We start from the raw sequence: 26,328 nt of genomic DNA, 5'->3' as shown, positions 1-26,328 counted from the left end.
CCCACTTGTACAGCCCGTTGAGGATTACTAATTCATGTTCCAAACAATACTGGACGGTCACTGATGTCTTTTCCAAACCCATTCTTACACTGGGTGCAACAATATGCAAATGCAGCCAGTTTAGCGATGTGGCCAAAGTTAGACTGGTTCGTTTTCCAGAAAAAGAAAAGTGAGACACAGACAGTTGAACTTAAAATGAATGGTAATTTGATAGAAAGTCCCAAGTGTTATTCTGCTTTTGAAATTATTTGGCTTACAGAAGCTGTTGGTAATGGGATTCCTTCCAAGACAGTTGGATTTGGCTGAATTCCCTTTGCCTCAGGCAATGGAGAGTTTCCAACGATTCCTCGTCAGGAATCTTTCACGAGTGGTAACGATGTTCTCACGTTTTGTTGTCAGGAGAATCAAAGTAAGAGAGGGAACAAGCGGTTATTACTTCTCAGGCAGATAGGATGTTTCTCCCGCCCTGTGTTAGAAGACACAATAATGTCAACTCAACATCAAACTTGACCATGTGCGTATTCCTTGAACATTGTCTGGAATGTATGATTATACACAATATGCAGGTGCATCATTGCTGATTTTGTTTGCAGTGACTTTCCATTCGAGAATAAAAATGTCCTCACTTTACAATTTGATGTCATGTTAATATGCGTCTGCATATTTTTTTTTAAATGGTTAATGTTGTCATAATATGTGTGTTAGCATCAATACGTCTTATGCATAAGACTTATTCTCGAGCTTTTGTCTCTCTGACAAGAGGACGTATGTCTCCAGCTTATGAACTTTTCTGAAAATCATACATGGTTCAATTGGATTTCTCAGCTAAGACCTAAAGTGGTAATTTTCCATTACAAAACGCCTTTGTTATGGAGGATTACCCAGGCATGAGTAAAGGGAAACATCATTGAAAATCTTTTGGAAGCACTATAACTTTTTTTGTCTGTTCAGAGGATTAAAACTGAACGCACTGTATCAGATATGTTCTCAGCAATAACCTGTACGGAGGCAGTAAAACATTTCTCATGAAACCCGATTTCTTTTGCCAGAAACAGCATCATTCCGATTACCTTACGAATCAATGGCTGAATCTGTAGAATAACTCTGTATGATTCATGTACCAGGAACATAAAAGCTATCAGTATCACAGAGTTTTGTAACATCCCTCCATTTAAATTATTTCTGCAGGTTTTTTTTTCCCTTTGTGCCAAAATAGACAACTCATATTATGGTATTTCTGCAGAATGTTTATGCACTAGCTTTCCTTGGCTACATCACATTACAGAATCACTACGTCTATTTGATGACATATTGAATGACAAACTTGGTAAATGAGCAAATACAACGTCAAGACATTCAGACCCTTCATCCAGATCTTTGATGTAGATTATTAATTATTGATGACCCGACAGTGATCGCTGAGGCATTACACTAGTAAGATCTTTGCAACCTGAAAATAAGCATTTACATCTACTGTATATTTCCTGTTAGCAACAGCTTTCCTGTTCCTTTGTCGCAGATCTGGAGGGTTGAATGGCTCTTCCTGGGCTGTGCAATGTATTGCATGAGTTGCATTACTTCATTTTCTATTCCTATATAACTCCTTAGAGGGGCAGAATGGTCCTCAGGTCTCATTGTAACGGTTCTGTCTGGCTGAACGGGTTTAGTCCCCTACCTCTGTAACAGCCTCGAGGATTGGATTGCGGGAGCAGCACATGCCATAGGAACAGTAGTTGGCCATTTGACTGCTCTATTCAAAATTCTCATGGCTGATCCGATTGTGTCTGACCATCCGACGATATCTGACCATCCAATTGTGTCTGACCATCCGACTGTGTCTGATCATCCGCGTGTGTTTGTCAATCCGATTGTGTGTGACAATGCGAGTGTTTCTGATCATCCGTCTCTGGTCTTAATCCCATAAGCCTTGACTCTCCTGCCCAGCAGAGATAAGTCGAGCTCAGTCTTGAATATCTTCAATAACCGAGTCTTCACTGCTCACCGAGGATGACAACACCACAGATAACACAACATTAGAGTGAAAGGTACATTGTTATTTAATTGTTGAACGCATTATTTTGAAATTGTGTTAACCTAACATCAAGTCGCCACCTCTTTTGAGACATAAGGACACAATAATTACCAACATAACATAAACCATTCCACCCTCCAAATCTGACACACATTATCACTGACGCTGCCAATCAAGTATGCATCAAAGTCAGACTCCGCTCCTGAATCAAGAAGAGAATACCAGATTGCGTCACACCATAGGATCATAACAAAAGAAGCAGAAATAGGCCATTCAGCCCATCTAGTCTGATATACCATTTAATAATGGCTTGTATGTTTCTCAGTTTCATTCTTCTGCCTTTTCGCTAGAACCCTTGATCCCCTTATAAAGCAAAAACATATCTATTGGTGCCTTGTTGCACTAGTCTCTGTATCTCTGTGTGTGCATATGTTTATGTGTCCTTGTGCCTGTTGTCTGTGTATATGTGTGGCTACATTTGTCAGTCTGTGCACTAGACTGTTTGTTACTATCTGTATTTGTGTCTATTTCTGCGTGATTGTCTATGTCTTTGTGTACTTCTATTTGTGTGTATGCCAACCTCCTTGCATGCATTGTGCGTGTTCGTACATTGGAGATTTTCCCTCATTAATTCTGTGCACTTCTGTGTCTGCATATCTGTGCAAGGATGTACCTACTCTGTTGGCAGTGGAAACTGACGATGGAACTGACATTGGGATTAAAGTGAAAATTAACGTTCACGGAACATTGCTCCCTACTCGGTGGGTGAGACATGGATGTTTCAGAATCTCCACACGAGTTGTCTCGGTCCTCTCCGGCTCGTTCCAGGGTACACCCAACATGGTAGAGGAGGAGTGGCTGAGGGAACGGATATCGCGCACTCCACCACGCGGCCTGGCGCTTTCTGTCCTATTAAAGGCGAAAGTGAGGGACGGAGTGAACGTGGGAGTGGTTGGCCCTGTTGTTAGGTGGTGGTGGTGGGGGGGCGGGGGGGTAGTGAGATTTCCAGTGGTCAGTAGAAAATGTTGTGGCCATTCAGAGTTATTGGTATGGTGAATGCAGTGAGGGTTGGGAGGGAGAGATAGATAGATAGATAAACAGGTAGATAGAGAGAGACAGATAAGAGAGTGGTCACAAATTGCGTCTGAACTGCCTTAACTAAGGGACTGCTAATGCTGTTATTCAGTGTGTATGGGGTATGTTGAAGAGTGTGTTGTGACCAAAGCTACAGAAAAGGTTATATTGGATGTGAATTATGTGGTCAGAAGGACTGATTTATAACCTAGCTCTGAAAAAAAAATTGAGGAATAGTGACATTAATTTGTTATATTTTGCACGGCGTCTGCATACACCATAGAATTCTTGAATATTAGGGTCAAACATCATGGAAGCCAAAGGCTAGTGGGTCGTTAACTCCGGTGAATTGGGAAATTACAATATAAAATTGAGTAGTAGACAAGCAATGGTTGTTAGAGTCAGACAGTCATACAGTCCTGTAGAATGGAGACAGGCCCTTCAGCACAAAGCTGTCCATTCTGACCAAAGTGTCAATCCACACTCAACTAAGTTCAATGCCATTTCCCCATATCTGTCGATAACTTTCCTTCCATGTATTTCTCCAAATGCCTTTTAAATGTTGATAATGTACACAGCGAACCACTTCTGCTAGCTGCTCATTCCATATGCGTACCAGCCTGTGTGTCAAAGATTTGCTACTGAGGTGCCCTTTAATTCTTCCCCCTTTTCCCTCTTGTCTGTGATTGCACAACACTGGGAAGGGAAACTGAATGTATTTACCCACCCATGCTTCTCATGACCTTAAGCATTTCAACAAGATCCCCCTCAGTCATAGAATCTCTAAAGTAAAAGTCGTTTCTTATCCAACCTCTCCTTATTTCTCAGACCGTTCAGTCCCTGGCAAGAACTTCGTAATTTTCCCCGCCCTCTTTACAGTTTAATAAGATCTTTCCTGTGATCTTATTAAAGTGATCAAAACTGACCATAACACTATAAGTGCGGCTTCAGTAGTGTCCTGTAAGACTACAACATAACTTCCCAATTGGAATATTCAGTTCCATGACTGATGAAGGCCAGTGTTCCAAAACACTTCTTCATTGCCCTATCAACCTGTGATTCCTCTTTCCCAGAATCATGCTCCAAAATCCCTATGTCCCACTACAACCCTTCAGTCCCTAACATTCACCATGAAACTCCGACCTTGATTTGACCATCCAAAGGCAAGCGCTCACATGTATCCATATTAAACTCCACTTGCCATTCTTTTGTCCACTTGTGGAGCTGAACAAGGTCCTGCTGCAATTTCTAATAATTTTCCTTACTGTCCACCTTACCACCTGTTTCAGTGTCATTTGCAAACTTACTAATCATGCCTTGTACATTCTCTTCCAAATCTTTGACAAAGATGACCAACAGTAATGGTCGCAGCACCGATCGTTGAGGCACTCCACTAGTCGCAGGCCTCCAGACCGACAAGCATCTTTGTACTAATACTCTCTGCTTCCTACCATCAAGCCAATTTTGTATCCAAGCGAAAGTTAGTACTGCAGATGCTGGAGTGCAGCGTCGAGATTGAAGTGTATCCAATTAGCCCGCTCCCCCTCAATTCCATTCAATCTAACTTTCCATAGAAGCCTACTGTATAGAACCTCATCAAAGAGCTGACTGAAATCCATACAGACCACGTATACCACCCTTCCCCCGTTAACGTTGATGAACGGTTCATCAAAGAACTCTAACAAATTTGTAAATCACGATCTCCCTTGCACAAAGCCGTGCTGACTGCTCCTAATCAAACCCCATCTTTCCAAATGCATGTATACCTTATTCGCAGAATCTTCTAAAGTAATTTACCTACTACTACTGTAGGTCCCAGGTTTTTCTTTGTAGCCCTTCTTGAATAAGAGCACAGCATTCGCGACCCTCCAGTCCTCCGGGAACTCATCGATTGTCCAGCGATGATGCAAAAGCCAGGATGATCAGCCAGGATCTCTGCAATTTCTTCTCTCTTATCTTGTAGTGTTCTTGGATTTATCTGATCAGGACCAAGAGATTGATAGAAATACTGCAAAGTCTGAATCATATTTTTATTTCATTAAGTTTTAAACACAAAAGAAAACGTAATTAACTTAGTGATGGTTAGCATGTCAATATAAAGATTATATTAATCAGAGTAAGTGCGTCAGAATAATTCCAGACTTCATAGAAACCTGATAATTCTCTGCAATTTACAATCCAGAATAAAAGCAGGCCATGAAACTGACAAGGAAGTCAAAAAGAGAACAGGCAAGCTCACAAACAGAAACGCAAAGACTGCATAAATCAACGATCTATATGTCAAAGAAAACAAAACAACAGCTCTGTAAAAAGTGTAAATTTGTAATCGGGAGAGCAGAAATATTCATGCAGAACAGGGAAATGGCGGGGAAAATAACCATTTCCTTTGCATCTGCCTTCTTGGAGGAAGATCGAGAAAATCTTTGAGAAATACCAAGTGATCATACAGGGTTTGTCGAGCTAAAGACATAAAGTGAATTTACGCAAGTAACAAGGTAATACTTGAAAATGTAATTGGATTGAGCAGTGCTAAGTCTGACTAACGAATAGTACTTCACACATCAAAATGTGAGAAATAAATCAACAGTAGAAATGGTTATTGCACTGTCCTTGACTGTGTTTTATTTTGATGTGCATTCTGCAAAGGCTGGAAGCTATTGTAGACAAATAAAAGGTAATAAACACAATCCAAGCATGGTAGATACCCGGAAGGAATCCACGCATCTATAAAGGGAAGAAGAGAGGTGTGGAGGACTGCCAAACAATTAACTTGGCTTCTGTTGGGAAACTGTTGGAATCTATTATACGGGATGTGTTATTCGATATCTCGAAATTGACAGGAATATTGGAGAGAATCATTTTGTATTTCTGAGAGCGAAATTATACTTGAGAGACTTCAGAGTACTTTGAAGTTATTTCTTGAAGCATAGATAATGCAGAACGAGTAAAAGTTGGTTAGGTTCACCTTCGTTTAAGGGAGTTTGAATATAGATGCAAAGACATGTTGAAACAGTTCCACAGCATGTTGGTGAGACAGTAAATAGAGTGTTGTGTACAGTTTTGGTGACGCAATCTGAAACAGTATATACTGATCATAGAGAAAGTGCAATGGACATTCGCCTGATTAATCCCTCAGATAGCAAGATTGTGTGGTGAGGAAACTCCGACTGTGTTCTCGAGATTTCAAGGAATGTGGGATGTGTCACAGTGAAACTTAGCAACGCACGAAACATAATAATAGGTTGGAAAAAAAACAATATCTTTCTCTGTTTGTCTACTCTACATTTAAGGAAAATGGATAATGAACAGGCCAGTAAAAAGTGCAATAGCGAGGATGATGTAATAACACAGGCCGGTAAATTTACGGGGAATGCCCAGATATCTTACAGGCATGTAAAACGGAACAGAATAGACAGGGAACAGGTAGGACTTATTAGTGATTAGCCAAGTTGCATCCAAATCAACTTAGTGTTACAAGACAGAGGTTAATGGCAAAACGCTGTTTGTGTGCTTGGAGGCAAGTGTCTAATGGTGTCCCACAGGGATCAATGCTCTTTCTTTTATTATTTGTGTTTCCAATGTGCCGGTGTTGTACAGGAGTGGACAAAATTAATGGTCACACAATATCAGGTTATAGTTCAACAGGTGTGTACAGAGTCACTTGCACTCGAAGCGCCCAACCATCTAATGAACAAGTCGCATTTCGAAAGCTGGTGCATCCGGATAAACCTGCTGGACTATAATCTGGCGTTGTGTGATTTTTACCCTTTTTATTTTTGTGTTCATAAATGATGCCGATGTGAATGTGAAAAGGTTTGAGAGGAATATGATAATTAAGTCTGTGTTTGAAGTAAAGATTGGCCAGATGATTGGCAGTGAGGAGGAAGGTCTTATGTTATAGGAAGTTAGAGATGGAATGGTCAGGTGTGCAGATCAATGGCTGATGGAATGTAACATTGATAAGTATGAGGCGATGCATTTTGGAGGAAGGAACCAGACAATGAATACTCCATGAATGTCAGCACAATAATAAACTCAGAGGGTGCTTCTCTACAGATCATTGAGTGTGACTATACAATATAGTGCATGAGTTCAATAAGCTTAGGGAACATAAACATAGCCTTTATTCATCGAGGCATATGTTTAAGACCTATCACAAAGTTTGCTTATGCCAAATGAAATCCTGTGTGCAGTTCTTCCTGCCACATTACAGGATGCGATGATTGCACTGGAGGGGGTTCAGAACAGAGTCACAAGGATGTTGCCTGGGATAGAACATATCAGCAATGAAACAAGGCTGGATAAACTCAGGCTGTTTCCTATGGAGCAGAGAAAGCTGACAGGACGTGACTTCGAAGGATAAGTTTACGAGGTGCATGGAAAGGGGTGAACAAACAATAGATGTTCTTTTATTTTGACAAAGGGTCAAGAAGAAAGGAGCACACTTTTAAAGTGAAGGGTTTGAAATTTAGAAACGATTTGAGGACTGTTCTTCACCCAGAGGTTGTTGTTTTCTGGAATGCACTTCCTGAGAAGGGAGTCATCACGGTCATCTCACAAATGTTAAAAAATACTTGGGAGAGGATTTAAAGTGTCCTGACATTCCCAGCTACGGGCCTTGTGTGGGAAATTCGGCCGAATGCCGATCGTGCTTATTTCAGACGGTACGGAATCCACACGTCTGTGATTGTATATGGTCGATCATTGAGCACCTTAAGACAGGAATAGTTAGGTTTCTGAAGTATAGTTTAGTAAGACCTTCTAAACGTGTGCGACAGGGAAAGATTGCAGTGATCAAATGCAGAATGCTTACAGTCTTAACTGATGGACAGAAACAGGGAAATAGCAGAACTATGAAGCGACGACTTATTTCTGTCTTCACAGAATAACACGAAACAATAAAGAATCTTCCGAGCAATACTGGGAAAACAAACTCTGATGAGACAAAAGGAAATAGAATGAAATTAGTAAATAAATGCTTTGCGAGCTAATGCTGGGACTGAAAATAATACATGTAGACATCGCTTAGATTTGTAAACCGACTGGTAGGTACATTAGATAGAACCAGTTATATACGATGCATTTGGATTTTTAAGAAGACGACTGAAACCCCAAACTTTTTGCGTAAAGTCAAATCTTATGGGATTGGGGCTAATACATTAATATTGTTTTAGAATTGCAGAGCCGACATGAATTAGAGAGTAGGCATAAAACATGGTTTAAGAGGGGCAAGTACGTGGGAAGTAACAGGCATAGGTGCTTGCTCCCAGCTATTCCCCCTACATATTAAACATTTGGTTGAGGGAAACAAATGCAATATTTCCAAGCCTGCTGACAGCACTAAACGACTTCGGATTGTGAGTGGATGAGGAGAATGTGAGAAAAGCTCCAAGATGACTCAGACAAGCGAGCGAATGGGTAAATATGTGGCAGATGAAGGGCGATGTGAGTAGATGTGATATTCTGTACTTTGGTGGGACAAATGGAACGGCTGCCTACCATTTGAAAAGGGAGTGGTTGAACAATGTTACACCCATAAAGGAATTTATGATACTATTTTTGTATTCTTCTGTTCAAACCTCCGAGGTCTGTGCAGGGCACTGCATTCTGAAGCCAGAAATCATTACATGGAATGATTCATGATTAAGAACTTATGCACGAAACGTCGACTCTCCTGCTCCTCGGATTGAGCCGAACCGCCTGTGTTTTTCCAGCACAACACTTTTTGACTGTGATCGCCAGCATCTGCAGTCTTTAAACATACAATCCTTACAGTGCAGATATCGGCAATTTGGCTCAACTAGTCCACACCAACACTCTGAAAACTATCCCACCTAAACCAACTCTCCTCTCCTATTATTGACATTTCCTGATGACTAATGTTCATAACCTACAGATCCGTGAAGACGATGGGCAATTTATGTCCATCTGGTCCTAACTGGGGGAGGAAAACGGAGCACCCGGAGGAATCCAACGCAGCCACGAGCAGAATGTGCAACTTCCTCCCAGACAGTTGCCACAGACAGGCTGGAATTGACCCCCCGGTCCCTTTCGCTGGGAGCCAGCAGTGCTAACCACTGAGCCACCGTGCTGCCCTTACTTTCTCCTAATACCGTAAATTGGATTAGTACACCGGTCAGTGAAAAGAGACCAACCAAGTGGGTAGCTGTGACTTCGAAACGGATCTAGATCTGCTTGTACACAAGTCACTGTAAGCAATATTGCTGGAACAGAAATTGTGTGTTGACCTTCATTACAGGGGGATTTGAGTACTGGATGAAGTGTGTCTTACTGCAACTGTAAGGGCCTTGGTGAGACATCATCGCTAACATTGTACAATATTGTATGCAGTTTTGGTCTCCTTACCTAATAAATGACAAACCTGAGGGAATGCAGCGAAGGATGACCAGACGGATATCTGGGAGACAGCCTTGTTGTCGGAGCAGAGATTAGGTCGAATGGGCCTGTGTTCCATGGAGTTTACGAAGATGAGTGAACAGCTCAATGAAATATAAAAAATACTGACAGAGCAAGTCAGGTGGAAGCAGGGAGATAATTCCCCTGGAATAGACGTCTAAAACATGGGGATTCCGTCTTATGTACAGGCAGGTCACTCTGCATTGAGATGTGACGAAATGTCTGGACTAAGAGAAAAGTGAACTTGGGGAAGTTCTCTCCCACATCAGGCTATGGAACTCAAGGCACTGAATTTAAATAAGGATTTCACGACTCGAAAGGAATGAGGAGACAGCTGGAGTATGGTGAGGAGATAAAGGATCAGCCATCATAATACTGAAATATATAGAGAATTCGTTGGACTGAAGTAATTACTGAAGTTCATACTTGATATTTTTCTGATACTTAATCACATTAAGAGATATGTACACATTGTGGGTAATGTGAATTGAGGTGATGTTTAGCCATGAACTGGAAGGGAGGAAGTTCAATATGTTAAATGACCTACGCTTTTCCGATGTTTCCGTGCAATCTGTGGGGAACGTCGGTAAATGCTTTCACAAGTCCTCGGTGTTAGGAAGTAGGTCTCTGCAGGGTCGACAGGACTGTGTTTCGCGTTTTCTTTGCCGATACTGAGAAAGGACCATGTTTTTCTGAAGAATTAAATCTTTGAATACCTTGGAGGAAATTGACGCATTTGGTTGTCTTGCTTGGCTGTTTACGAGACCTTTAAGAGTTAAATACACGTATGTATGTCTGGAGTCACTTTTATACCAGACCAGGAAAGCACGGGAGATTTGTTTCTTGAACGTACATTGGTGAAGCTAATTGGTATTCACAATCGTCATTGGCTTCAGTGTCACTATTACTGACACAAGATATTCGACCTCAATATTTTATTCATTGTTTTTAACTTCCACCAACTGCCCGAGCATTAGCCTGTTCTGGATAATTGTCCAATGACATTTCTACAATGGCAGCATCTCTGCATGGGGGCCAGTCAGAAACCACAATGAGTAGGTTATTTCTATGCTGCTTGACAGCTCTGTTAAACACAACTTCCACTAACTTGATCATTGTGATAGGACTGAGGCTGTGGTAAATAGTCAGATTATAATTATTTTCCTCTTAGCTGAATGGGCATAGTTCTGCAATTTTCTACATTGTCAGGGAGATGTCAGAGTTGGAGCTGGAATGAAACAGCTTCTCCTGGACACGGCATGTTGTGCAGCACAAGTCCTTAGTCCAATTTCAGGAACAGTGTCAGGGCCCACTGATTTAGTTATATCTATTGTGTTCAGCTGTTTATTCATGTCACGAGCAGCGATTCAGGGTGGTTGTCGACTGATATCTGTGATTCTGTGGACATCACGATGAGGGCAAAGTGGGTCATCCATACAACACGTCTGGCTGAGGATAGTCAGATACTATATCCTTGTATTTTACAAAGATGCACAGGCCTGTTCCAGTCAGTTATTCAATCATCCATCACTACTTATGACTGGATGCAGCAAGGCTTTAGATCTGATCTCTGCCTTTGGGATCATTTCGCCCTATCTAAATGATGTTACTTCTGCTCTTTGAAATGTTACCAGGCAAGTGCGGTAACTTTAACGGGTTGTCATCAGGTATCGGTACACACAATTCTGACCCTGACAAGTTCACCCACACTCGTCGCTGAACCATAGATCAGCTTGATCGTAATGGTAGATTTAGGGATTATCCCGGACCAAAAGTTACAGCTTGTGATTGAATACAATTCTGCTTCTGTGTTGCCGTGGTCTAGACCATCACATGAATGCCCAGTTTGACCTACAATATCTGCAATACAATTCTGCTACCTTTCCTCAATTCATACCGAGTCTAATTCACCTATCACCACTCTACTCAGCGACCGACTCTAGCTTCAGACATGATAACATTTCCACTTTAATATTCTCACTCTCCTGAGGGCCTCTGCATGGTGTCACATCTATAATTTATCACATTCCTCAAAACTGTTTAAATGATGTTATTTCAGCACTTTACTTCCTCTCCATATTTTCCACTCGAGTAGTGGCGTTTCCATGTTTAAAGTGAATGTGTTACCCTCTCTTTCTCTCCCTGACCATGATTAAGAGCTCTGTAGTGACAGTGATGCAAGCCTTATGTAGATTCAAAATCAATGAATTTCTGCACCTTACGTTAACGTTCACGTCCCAGTATATGTGAAAGGGACTGAGTTTAAAATAAGGAATTTCAACTTGCAGCTGTATATGATGCTGGCGAGGCCACACGTGGAGCATTTCGTGCAGTTCTGGCTCGCTTAATTGCGAAAGGATATACTGCACGAGAGAGGGGGCGGGTTTGCTTGTGCGGAGAAACTTTCTAGAGTGTGATTGTATTCATTGGAATTCAAAACAATGAAGTGGGATCTTATAGAAATATAGAAAAATCATGAAGGAAGTAGGTAAGGAAGAAATATACAGAATGTTTTGATTGACGTATCAAGCTGGACAAGAGGGCACAGCTTAAAAATTAGAAGCAGATTTAGGACTGAATTGAAAAGGGGCTTCTTCATACAGACGGTTGTTAACCAATGGAACTCCTTGCCAAGTGAAGTAGTTGACGTTACTTCAGTAAACGCTTTTAATGCTATGACAGATCCTTTTTTGAACAATAAACGAATCATGGGATGTGGTGAGAGTGCGGTTAAGTGAAGCTGAGACCACGATATCATCGACCATGATCTTATTGAATGGGAGTGCAGGCTCGAAGAGCCAGATGTCCGACTCCTGATACCTATTCTTATGTTATTATGTATAGAGCTGCATGTTGGACAGGGCGTTTGAGCAGTTTTGACACATATACACCGGAGAAAACATCAAAGAAGCGCTTCGCAGGAGGCTCCCAATCACTGATGATGTCGCCTAGCCAGGGGACGAAACGTTTGCAACAAAAACTTCCAGCTCGGCGAACAGAACCACAACAACGAGCACACGAGCTACAAATCTTCGCACAAACTTTGAAGTTTTGATCACGAAGGAGAATCTGTGAAAATGGACAACAAGCACAGTGCAGTCAAGTCGTCAAAGTATTTCTTTGAATATTAACTCCTATAGGCTGTAACATACCAAACTGTAAAGCAGGACTGTGCTTCATTGGAACTTTGCAGCAGCCCAGGACCGGAAACTTAGCATGCGAGCAAAGTAGGGTATTGAAATTGTAACCAATGAGAAGGTCAGGGGTATTCCCACAGACAGAGTGGAAGTGTTCCACAATGCAGTCCCTGTTTGTTTTCCCCAGTGCAAGGGAGACTGCATTGTGAGCAGCAATGACAGGAGATGAGATTGAAAGAACACAAGCGAAATGCTGCTTCATCTGGAAGGTGTATGCTGCATTATCAAGAAATGTGGGATGGTCAGCGAACCTTCAAAGTATTTGTTTCTACTTCTATTATTTCTTCTTCTTGGATACAAACTTGTCTTTGCACGTTGGGACCTTTGAGAAACAGCTTTAGTCGTGCTTTTATGGCAGTATGTTTACCCTATTTAATCACATGCTTTCCCCAATCCTAACAACAGTGTAGAGCTAACAGTTTGATTGTCGCATATGTTCCTGTCTACTTCAAACTACTCTGTTTTGTTTCAACCGCACTTTCAAGTCTGCTCTTTGCAATAGCATTTACAAATATAACCCTTCTTATGCCGCAAAATATAATCCGCTACTTCCTTGTTGTGATACTCTGTATACCTCTTCATAAACCTAATATCCAGCAAGCCTTCATAACAGCAATTTCAACTTGCCTGGAGAACTGTATTCTGGATCCCTCTATCCTTATACGGGTGCGTGGTTGGAGTTGGGGGGTCGTTGTTTTTTTTTTGCCAGTCCTCTGGGAGCCTCACGGATTCCAGTGATTCCTGAAAGATCACAAACAATATCTCCACAACCTGCTCAGCTATCTCCTTATAACTAGAGTGTGTAGACCATCGGAGTTGCGTGGTTTATCCACATTCAGATGTTACAGCTTACCCAGCACCTTCTCTTATGTGGTGGTCACGACTCTTAACTCTGTCCCCTGACTTTCGTAAAGTTCTGACCGGTTGCTGATATCTTCCACAGCGAAGACTGTTGCAAAGTATCGATTCAACTCATCTGCCGTATCTTTCTTTCCCAAAAACTACTCCAGCCCCATCTTCCAGTAATACGATGTTTGCTCTTGCTTCCCTTTCTTCCGAGTTGTACATCTAAAAATATCTTACAAGCTTCTGTTTTATCATTCACAAGCTTACCGTCCTGTTGCATCTTCTTCTCCCTATTGTTTCTGTAATTATCATACGATTGTAATTAAAGTCTTCATAATCCTCTGGATTCCCAATAATCGTTGCCACATTGAATGTTTTCTCTATTAGTTTTATGCTGTTGCGAATATCCCTTATCACTCATGGCTGCCGTGTCCTTCGGTGAGTATATTTCGCTTTCTTTACATGAATTTCTGGTACGCTCCAAATTATCCCGAGAAACTGGTGTCATTGCTAATCCATTGTCTTTCCTGATTGGTTCCCCTTCCAATTACCTCTGGCCAGCTCCTTCCTCATGTATTTGTTGTTACGTTACACAATTGGAATGACATCGCATCAAGAAAATTGACATAAACTGAAAAAAAAGAGATTTGATACTCAGCGAATAATTGCAGCATTTATTACATAGATGCAATGAGAGAAAAAGAGGGAGAATAACGTTCAGGAGATGCAAATATGGAGAGTATTTATAGACAGTCATAGATGTACTTCCCTATTTATTTCACAATTTCTGTGTGCTGTGGTTCTCCATACAGTGTATGTCCAAGAGAATAATATGTTCAAACGCTGGGACTAATGCCAGAACGTTATCGCCAATGATATGACAGGCACAGCTGTTGGCAGAACCCTGAAGAGCAACATATGTATTTGCCGGTAGAAAGTGGATTAATTGAAATTAGTTGGGATACCAGAGGCAGGAATTTAGAACATCCACCCTGATAATTGTGAAAGACCAGAAATAGTAAGCCTAGGAAGCGAGGAAACGTGGAGATAAAGGGAGCATTACACCTCAGATGAGGATCGAATATCATTTTTTGTTCTTTAAATTTTATGCATGCCTCCGTTTCTCATTCTGAATGCCGTGTGCACCTAAAAACAATTTTACCTATCTGCACATACACTGATTAATCAGAATATATTAAAACATTTTCCTCAATTTCAAATTTTCTTGTTTTGTTTACATTGTCAATCGCCATTCCTTCTTACAAATATTTTTAGTTTCTTTCTCTACATTTTTTATCCCGTCTATCAAGAAAGGTTTTAGCGACTTTACCCTTCTCCAGCCTGTACAATCACCATCTCCTATTCATTTCTGTTTCTGATCCAAGATCACATGCATATTGTCTCTTCCTGAAGAAGGGCTTATACCCGAAACGTCGATTCTCCTGTTCCTTCGATGCTGCCTGACCTGCTGCGCTTTTCCGGCAACACATTTTCAGCTATTGCCTCTTATGCTTTGGTATCAAAGAAAACAAAGTCAACTGCAAATATAACATTTACTTTTGGGCTCAGGCCAAAACTGGAAAGGCACAGCCGTTTAAACTGTGCAATGAGATGTTTTCATCTTCAGAAACAACTGATTGAAGCCCATTGTGTTCAAGATAAAATGTTGCCTTATTAGAGGAGTGATAGGAATGTACATAGAAATCGTACTTCCTGTATTCAGGCCAGTTGTCCTCAGAGACAGTTTTTCATTTGGTAGTCGTTGTAGTTGAGTAGAGTTCAATTTAATAACAGCCTCTCGACTGACTCTTAGGAATACTGTTAGACAGAATATTGTATTTGGATAATGCAACAAAGACATCGAGCCAATTCAGATAAAGCATCACATTTCACCCTTATCTCTAACATTATTGGAGTCAGTAGAGCTGAGCGAAAGGACCAAGGGCAGGCGATGTCAACATTCCAACCAGACCTGTTATTGTGGTTAAATTAAAGGTGTTGTCATGAATCGGGTTAACTGGAGCTTTTTGATCAGTGACTGTAATTTCTGTCAGAGTTTATGTATCCTAATTGTGTCACTGGACGGTTTCTCTCGTCCATTAATACGGGGCTCCTTTCAATGCGTTATCCCACTGTCTCAGGGGAGCCCAATCCTCAACAGAATTTGGATCAGCGACTCCATATATGGAGAATGATCAGAATTTGAGAACATTAAACTGGAATTGTCCAACAATGGATCAGAATCAGAGAACAATAGACTGGAACGTTCCAACAATGTATCAGAATCTGAGAACATTACACTGGAACGTGACAGCAATGGTTCAGAATCTGAGATCAAGAAACTGGAATGTTATAAAAATGATCAGAATCTGAGAATATTAGGCTGACATGTTCCAGCAATAGATCAGAATCTGAGAACAGTAAAATGGATTGTTAAACAATGGTCAGAATTTAATCCAATGGTCATTACTGGATCGCTCAGGAATGGATATCTTTGACGTGATGGATAGATTTTGTCGTGATGGTTATTAAGGCAGGCTATTATCCAATCATCGCTAATACTATTGCTCCTGGTGAGTCTATCACTGTCCAATGATATATTTTGTAAACCATTATGAACACCATCGCTCATTCTGTTGTCTATATTTAGCGATTTTGTCAACTTTGGAATGTACTTTCAATGACCAACGCCATTCGTAGTCTTGGAAATTCTTATACTTCAGTTGCAAACACCTGAGGAAGAACAAACGTGTTCATAACCACGATTGACCCATTTTGCCCAGAGATGACAGAAATCTCAATATTCCCTATATTACCAAACCTACCAACTTCACAATATCCCCTGATTTCAATTCTCTCTCAGTTCTGTTTCTGAATAGACAACCATTTGCACCTCTGCAGTCGCGGATCTTTCCTGGTCACTCTTCCAGTTACAAACATTTTGATCACAAACTTATGCTTGGACCTGTGTTTGCTGCATAATGTGAAGCCAGTTTGATTCTTAAATGAGACTGTCACAGTTTTGTGCCACCTGTTTCAGCAAAACGTGTAACCTCACACTAAGGAAAGCACTGTGCAATTAGTGATCTTGAAGTAACAGTTTTGTTGAACTGTTTTCACTGTAGAACTTTCCAAGTAGGACGGAAGGGGGGTGGGGAGTGTCATGTCCATGAACTACGGAGTGCACACCTCCTATGTACTCAAAACTTAATGGAATCCATCACAGAACCACAGAGGAAGAATTCCAGAGTCTTTCAGAAATACTATGGACAAAGTGACTGTTGAAAATTAGGGACTGTAGGAGATTAAAAATAATGAAGCGTAATTACTCAAATAACTAATTTAAGAGAAGGTTATAAGTTACTGCGTCAGGTGTGCCTCATCCCAGAGGGTTCAGGGATGTGACAATGGAGCTTGTGAAAGAGTTTCGACTAATGCAGCACGGGAACAGACCCTTCGCTCGAAACAGCCTGTGATTACCATAAAGCCAAGATATCCTTGTCCTCCCAGCCCGCACTTGGTCCAAAGCCCTCCAAAGCTTTCCTATTCATGCCTATGAAATGACATAACTGCAAGAAATATTTATCGAATATCATTGAAAGTTGTTGAAACTGAAAATTCTGGTTCCTGCTGATTGGAAAGTAACTTTTGTAACTCTAAATATATAAAACGTTACCAGAAGGGAAAACAAGTAAAGAAAATCTTGGCCATCTTGATTTTGGTGATGACGAAAATATTCAAATCTTTTGTAAGGAATGAGAGAACAAGACATTTAGCGAAACATGATATGATTTGGCAGAGTGAACTTAGCTTAGGAAATGGGAAACATCTTTGAGATATCAATAGAGTTTGTTTTAGTTGTGCCATCAATATGTGGGAAACAGTGGGGATGGTGTATTTGAATCTCGTTGAATTTGCAGAGTACTTTTCAAGCGGTTATTGACAGTTGAGCGAAGGTCCATGTGTAAAGGGAGATATACAACGTATGTTAAAAAATCGTTATTGGAGACAATGCAAGGGGCTGTACCCATTTCAGGATTGAAAAACGTTACTCACGGAGTATCACAGGGATCGGTGTTTGGATCACAACAATTTACAATGTGGACACATGATTTGGATGTGGGCAACAAATAACTTAGATCTCATTTTGTAATTGTTTAATATGCGAGGTTGAAAAGTATTGTTTTGGGAAAGGCTCTGATTGTCCTTGATGATGAGTAACCAAAACTACTACACGCAAGGGTCGTAGCATCATGGAGTCAGAGAGCACAGAGTTGAGCCGTATGGCCCAAGCTAGTACATGCCGACAAGTTTCGAATTTTAAAGCATGTCTGGTCACTTTCCGGTAGGACGTGCTTTGCTGAATTTAAAGTACAGCGACATCTGCCACGTAAACGTCAGGCGTTCAAAATGTAAACAGCTAAATGAGTTGGTTAAGAGGTTGAGTTTTGGTTGCTGTTTTGACAGGAGTTCGAATTTAAGCAAATGCTTTAAATTGTTCCCAGGGTGTCAGAAACCAATGCAATTTGAATTTTATTTTACTTACTCCTGGAAACCAAGCAGGTGCTTTGAACTTAATGTCTGACAGTGGATATAAAATCTGGCATTTTGAAAATTAGATGGACAGTAACAGCTACTGAACACCAGAGCAATTGCAATAGAGCCTGAGAGCCAAATGCCCATCTGACATCTTTGTCTAAAAGAAAATTATAAATCATCCTCAATCAGAGGTACTTCATCATGTAAAGCTAATTTACAGTTAAAAAAGAAAGAAAGACCACCCAGGGAGATCTGCAACTAAAATATTGAAGACAGCAGAGAAGACAGAGACTGTGTGGTCCTGAGATAATTTGAATATAATGGTTAATGAGTGGGTTACTGAAACAGAATACTTTATCGAGGTAGAGTCAGATAGTAAGTAGCTGACAAAAGGAGGGGCTTCAATTTGATGAACAGGTGTTATTTAGTTTTCAATTTAGACTTTAGAAAATAAATATATATTTTTAAACAATGTAGATTAGGATTCTCTTGCACTCACATTTAAACACACACGGCGAGCTTTTTTGTGTGTCAGTTTTAATTAACAGAGTGGTTCGACTTCAACATCGTAAATTTCCATCTCCGCTAAACCCATTTCTCTGAACTTGGCCCATATCCTCATAAACCATTCCTGTCCATGTATTTGTTTGAATAACTGTTCAATGTTGATAATGTCCTCACCTCAACAACTTCCACTGGCAACTCATTCGCTATGCATACCAGCATCTGTGTAAAAACGTTACTACTTGGGTTCAATTTTTGTACTCCCCTCTAAACTTAAACTGGCGTCTCTGGCCCTCGATTCTCCAGACTTTTGGGAAAAGTCGGATTTAACTCTCATTATCTTATACACTTCTGAAAGCTGTGCCCTCAGTTTTTCTTACCTCTTCCTGTATCTCAGACCACTGAGTCCTGGCAACATTCTTACATATTACTTCTGCACTCCTTCCAGATTAATAACGTTCTTCCGATACTAAGGTGATCAAAAATGAAGAAAATTCCATACGAACGGCCTGGCTGTAGCATTCTACAGATGTAACATACATTCACAACTTTTATACTCAATCCCCTGACAGTGAGCTAAAAGTCTGCTTCGCTGCTCTGTCTACCTGTAACTTCACTTTCGCAGATCTATGCATCTGATCTCCAAGGTGCCTCTCTTCCACTACACTTCTTGAGGCCATACCTTTCACCATGATACTCCTGCTTTGAGTTGGTTATCCTAAATAAAAGACGCCACGGTTATCTATGTTAAACTCAGTTTGCCATTTCCTGGCCTAATTCACCAGCTGATCAAGGTCCTACTGCAATTTCTAATAGCTTTCCTCAATGTCCACGATGCCACTTAATTTAATGTCATCTGCAAACTTATTATTTGTGCATTTTACATTCTCATCCATATCATTGACAGACAGACAGCAGTGAACCCAGTACTGATCCCTGAGGCAGTCCATTAATCACAGTCCTCCAGTCCGACAAACAACCTCCCACTATTACACTCTGCTACCTACCATCAAACCAATTGTGTATCTAATTTGCGAGCTCCCTCTCAATTCCATGCAATCTAATATTCCGGCGCAGCCTAACGTGGAACCTTGTCTTATTGAACTACAAACACACAATGTATATCGTCCTGCCATCGTCAGCCTTCCTGATTACTTTATCCAAGAATGTTAACAAATTTGCGAGGCATGATCTTCCACTCACAAAGCCATGCTGACTGCTGCGAATGTAAGTGGGCAGTCAATGGTATGCTGTCCTTCATTGTAAGATGATTCAAGTACCTAAGTAAATCCATGTTCCTACAATTGGAGAGCCTTAACGAAAGTATATTTGCGGCACTGTGCACAGAATTCATCTCCTTTGTAAGAAATGATGTCCTTACCAGAGGCACAGATAATGTTACCATGCGGAGAGAGTGATGAAATTGAGTGATTAATCAGTAGCGCTGTGAGAGAAGAATACATTGTCACGCTGAAACTTGAGGGTTGGTGGCGATCACTTATTTGCAAAAGAGGTATGAATTGCGTGAGAAATTCCACACTGGGTTGATTGATATGACTTATTGTCACGTGTACCTAAGTATAGTGAAAAGCTTTGCTTGTGATCAGTACAGTCAGATCATATTAAGCAAAAACATACGGATCACAAGGTGAATATAACCTTAGATAGAGTAAGGCATGCACGAAACATGATCAACATGAGCACGATCAGCATTATTTGACTGTCCAGGCATCAGGACGAAAGTGAGGACTGCAGTTGCTGGGTATTGGAGCTGGAAGTGGTGTTGGAAATGCACAGCAGGTCACGCCTCATTGGATGAGCAGGAGAATCGACTTTTTGGAAAAAAACTTCCTTCATCAGGAATGATTCTGGAAGCCTTGGGGATGGAGAGATAAATGGTGGATTTTTGTAGCTGGGGGGAATGTAGCGGACAGTGCGATAATAAGATGGAGTTGGGTGTAATGGTAATAGGTTGGAGAAGAGGGTGGAGAAGATGGTTGGGAATGAAAATCGACATGTAGGACAGGTCGTGACTTTGGTAAGGAGTTGATAAGGCGTTTTCTTCCAGGACTCAGGTGGTTAGTCTTTGGCAATGGAGGAGATTCAGGATCTGCATGCACTTGGCAGAGTGGGAGGGTGTGTTAAAGTGTTCGGCCACAATGCAGTGGCGTTGTTTGGTGTGGGTGTCACGGAGATGTTCTCTGAAGCACTCCGCGAGAAGGCGTCCAGTCTCCCCAATACAGAGGAGACCACATCGGGAGCAACGAATACAGTAAATGACGGGTTTGGAAATGCAGATTAAACTCTGATAAACGTGGAAGCACCCTTTTGGATCTTGGATAATGAAGGTGGAGGTGTGGGTGCAGGTTTTGCAATTCCAGTCGTGGCAGGGGAAACTGCCAAGAGGGAATGATGGGATGTTGGATGCGTGAGCCTGACAAGGGAGTCACTGAGAGAAATGTCTTGACGAAAAGTGGGCAGGCGTGGGGTCAGGAGTGGGGGAAGGTCTGTGTCATAGTGGGGTCGGTTTACAGATTACAGAAATCGCTGAGGATGATCCGATATCCATGCGTCAGTCTCATATGGCATTCCTCACAATATTTATGCCTCAATGCATTCTCCCTGCATTAAAGTGCATTCGGCGTGTGTGATTCTACATTGAACATCATGCTCTACACAATTCTCGACAGCCGCCACATTACCTTCCTTCTTAAATAGTTAGCCATCCCCACCAGCTTCTGATCTCCATGGAGAACTGGGAGTCTGTCTTCTGGGAGGTTGAAGTCGCACAGAAACATGTGCGTTCCCTCCTTATCGCGAGAAAACCACGTTAAAATCTCACATGTGTAGCACAAGCATCGGAGCCACAAGGAACATTGTGGAGCAGACTGTCTGTGCAGCTTGTGCTCTATTTTTGTGTCATGTTCTAGTATCAATTGCATTCTTCTAACTCTGTACACGTTACTCAGGTAGCTGAATGGCTTCTTCATCGTCTGATTGGACAGGTCCAAGAATCTGATAGTGTTACCTTTGTTTCCTGTGTTACAGCCCGACGTGCTGAAAGGTGCAATAATGCTGTAACTTGTTGTTTTCGATGAAGAGAGAGATTGAACGACAATTACCAAGCTGGCTGGATAAGACCACTTCAGTGAACAGCTTGGGAGCTCTTGGGTGTATTGTAATGCAGCCTGAACGGGTGTGGCCAGCTCTCACAGATTAGGATTTCTTGGTTTTGGTATTGCAGTAGCATTAGATGCTATTCAGGTGTCAACAGAGTTTGCACCTTCAGTGAATGTTTCCTGGGTGTTGCTGTCCCTGAATTTTACCGTCATGCTGTTCATTTTATTGCTTCCTGGAGAACGGTACAGGAGAATTTGTGTCTGAACTGGCAATTTTGCTGAATGGTTGTGTTCATGGCATTTTCGAAAATGGGTGCAGATAGTTAGTGAAATGTATTTTGTCTACAATTCTATAAATTTTTCGAACCACGTTAAGTTATTCTAAATTCAGCTTTCTTTCATTGTATTCTAATGACAATGTTTACGTAAACAGTGTTTTGCTTAATATCAAATAGTTTGACGAATCGAATTGCATCTAAACATGTTGCATTACGTTTGCCTTTCGAAAAAGAAACTGGTATGATTTATACTACCACCTTAAAATATTATTAAAGTCTCTGGCCTGGTCCATACCGCCAGGCGCCTTCCTACCAAACCTCTTGTTCAACAGTTTGAATGGGCGGAATGGCTTCCTCATATACGTGTGAAATGAGTTTGAGTTGCTGAATGAATTCCTCCTTTTACTGTGGTAATGCACAGTGTCTCGAGGTACAGTTACATGAATGTTACCAATACTTCAACAAACAAGCCTGAATGTTGACCTGGCCTTGATGCACGTGCACGCAGACTGATTCACGAACTGACGGGAGACAAATTGTTCTGAACATCGTGTAATCTTCAATGCCCAACCCCACCTTTGGTCTTATGATGGGGAAATACTTTGAGGAAGCAGTAGAAGATAGTTCTGCCAACGAAGATACACTGAAGATCTCCTGCAGAGAAGTCACTGTAATGCAATGTTTGATATCCATGAAACACAAGCATCGTCCTTTGTCCTATGACTGACTCCAACCAGTAGGGAGTTGACATTGGTTCCTAAATAAATACAGTTTAGTGCAGCTCCTTGAAGTCATCCTCAGTCACCCACTGTCTTGATTTCAGGGCCAGTCGCTCTTACCTAAACTCTTGTGTTCATGTTATTTATTCATAGTAATAGGCCATGTTTTAGGAGCAGAGAATGTTTCCTTCAAAAAGAGAGTACTGAATGTCAGGAATCTCTCTTCCACAGTTTTAGAGGAGCAGGATCACTGAAAATATTTTAAAAGACCGTAGCTGGATTTTGACCTGGCAGGGGGTGGAATACTATAAAGAATTGGGTACGGAAGAGGATTTGAGGCCAAGAGCAGACCAGTCATGACTTTAGTGAAGGGCAAGGTAATGGGTGTGCGGGGGTTTAGGGAGGGTGGACGGCCTTCCCCTGTTTCGGAATTCCTCACATTCTGTTACAGGGAAATTAATGGTTGTTATATTTCTGGAAGTTATGTTATTGAATGTTGGATTCAGGGAGACCAGATGATTTTGTGAGCAAACTCTGCGTATGTTATGGGGCCTGTATTGACAGTGAATCTGGAACTACAACATGACAAACAAATGAAGCACAAATTTCAGAGAGAGGAACTTCTGTAAAGAAACAGAAGGGGCCTCTTTCATACCCAGCCTGGGTTTTCCAATTACATCTTCCAAACTATGTACGACAGTCTTGATGGGCTGAATGGTCTCCCATGCTTCTGTGCACCAAGGTCGAATGATCAGTGGTCTCCAACTGTTCCTGTCCAGCACGTTTGAGGGGCTGAATGGAACATAGGGAAAGAGGACTGAGGAGCAGAAGTGATTCATGAGATACGTTGGGATTTCTCCGCCAGGCTCTAAGATTGGGGCTGATCAGGTTGATGACTCAGCCCCACTTTCGTGTCTGTATCCCATCATCCATGACTCTCTTCTCAGTCAAGTATTTAACTATCCCAGCTTTGAATATATGTAAAGAGAGATGTCACACCCTTCTGGAGAACAGAATATTCTCTCGAAAGGCTCTTTAAGAAATTATCCACATCCCTATTAATTATCTATGCATACTGGATATCCAAGTCTGATTTAGTGGGTTTTGTCAGCATTTGGTCATACCCGTCGAAATCCTTCGTATTTATGTATTTATCCGGATCCAGTTTAAATGTGTAATAGTTCCCGCCTACACCCCTTCCTCTAACAGCACTTTCCGTACAGGCATTATTCTCTGCATGAAATAATAGTTCCGTTGATCCCTTCTGAACCTTTCCTCTTCTCACCTCCAACCTATACCCTCTCGTTTAGGAATGCTGTATCCTGAGAAAAGACCTTGAATATTCCTGTGGCACACGGCTGGTCACAGACCATCAGTTTAAGACAATCCTCAACCATCAAACCAACTTTGAATCTCATGTGACCCAACTTTCGTAATCTGTGTACCAATCAGAAACTTATGAACAGCGTATTGAAGTCCATATAGGCAATATTCTCGACACTACTTTTACCAAGCTCCTTTGTCAACTCTGAAAAGTATTTAATAAGGTTAATGACACATTTGGGCGGCACGGTGGCACAGTGGTTAGCACTGCTACCTCACAGTTCCAGAGACCCGGGTTCAATTCCCGCCTCAGGCGACTGACTGTGTGGAGTTTGCACATTCTCCCCGTGTCGGCGTGGTTTTCCTCCGGGTGCTCCGGTTTCCTCCCACAGTCCAAAGATGTGCAGGTCAGGCGAATTGGCCATGCTAAATTGCCCGTAGTGTTAGGTAAGGGTAAATGTGGGGTATGGGTGGGTTGCGCTTCGGCGGGTCGGTGTGGACTTGTTGGGCCGAAGGGCCTGTTTCCACACTGTAAGTAATCTCATCATGACTTCCATCACGCAAAGCCATATTGACCATCGCAGATCAGTCTTTACCTTTGCAAAAACATATAAATCCTATCCCTCAGAATCCGCTCAACAACTTACCCACCACTGTTATCAGGCTCACTAGCCTTTAATGTTCCTGCTGTTATGGGTCAGTGTTTCCTTTTCTCGTCCCACTCCTCCATTCATCACGGCAAATATTATATGTAACCATTTTGGTGATGTGACCGATGATATATGTCTCAGACTGGTTCAGGGTGTTTTAGAAACAATTCAGGTTGGTTTTTTTAATCGGCTAAAATAGCACGTTTATTACCAAAACAAAGTTGTTCAAACTATGATGGAAAGATGCATGGCGAAGAGGTTGGATATTGCAAATATATGACCGATATATGTTTTTATAAATTACTGAGGAATACGCACACACAGACACACACACAAGCATAGACGTTTGATGACAAACTGAAAAACTAAACACTTACACAGTTAACGTGAAATAAATTTGTCCAAATATTAGTCATACTCATGTCAAAGGGGAAAAAGTATGAGATTGTCAAAAATATTATTCTGATTCTGAAGTTATTCTACTCACACAGGTTACTAGCAATTGTATTACTTCCTGAAACAGTTGGCTTTGGCTACATTCCATTTGATTCAGACAGTGGGGAGATTCCAAAGAATTGTGGAAGGAATGGTAAAGATGACTGAGTGTTTGTTTTTTTCGAATGTGCATACGTTGCTGTGATGAGGAACAATGAAAGAGAGAAAGTGCAGTAGACCGTTCCTTCACGGACAGATTGCATTTTCTCCCACTTTGAGCTGATCACACATTAATGTCAGGAGATCCCAAACTAGACCACGTGAGGTCTCGTTGAACATTGTCCGAAATATGGCTCCATCACCTTCTCTATCCATGTAGGCGCATCGTTGCTGCTGTCATACACAGAGTCAGTTCCTCAGCAGAGAAAAGTCCTGGTTGATTGGAAGATTTATTTATATTTGCATTTGTAGTTAAGGTATTCATAACTTTGATGTTGCAATGGATGCATTTAGTTTTTAAACAAATGCAGAAATTGCTGGAAAAGGGCAGCAGGCCTGACAGCATAATTTGCCTTGTAAATGGTGAAATTCTACCAGCCTCCACAACTTCCTCTGGCAGCTGATTCCATGCAAGCATCACCCTCTGCGTGAAAAGGTTGCCTATAAGGTACCCGCAAAATATTTCCCCGCCCACAGTAATACTTTGCCCTCTATTTGTCGGCCCCTCTTCCTGGAGTAAACACGTTGATTATTCACATTATGCATGTCCTTTATGGCACCCTCTAGAATGTGCACATTTTACAGCAATCAACACAGGATTAGATCGAGTGGACAGTGAGAGACGTTTTCCCTCTGATGGTAATGGCTAGTACGAGGGGACATAACGTTAAATTGAGGGTTGATAGATGTAGTAGAGATGCCAGAGTTAGTTTCTTTGCTCAGAGTGCAGCACGGGCATGGAAAACTCTACCTGCAACATTAGTAGACTCGACAACTTTAAGGGCATTCAAATTGTAATTGTATGGACATATGGACGAAAATAGATTAATGGATGTTAGTTGAGCTTTGAAATGGATGCACATGTCGGCGCAACTTCGAGGGTCGAAGGGCCTGTCGTGCTTTGCAATGTTCAATTGTCTATACAAACGGCTGTGTTTTCAGTCATCCCAGAACTAAATAATTAAATTCAATACTG

Source organism: Chiloscyllium plagiosum, unplaced genomic scaffold, assembly GCF_037043375.1.
Source record: "Chiloscyllium plagiosum isolate Xiang-an unplaced genomic scaffold, Cpla_swu_hap1 HiC_scaffold_52, whole genome shotgun sequence".
Taxonomy (NCBI): Eukaryota; Metazoa; Chordata; class Chondrichthyes; order Orectolobiformes; family Hemiscylliidae; genus Chiloscyllium; species Chiloscyllium plagiosum.
Note: the sequence above shows the minus strand (reverse complement) of the source record.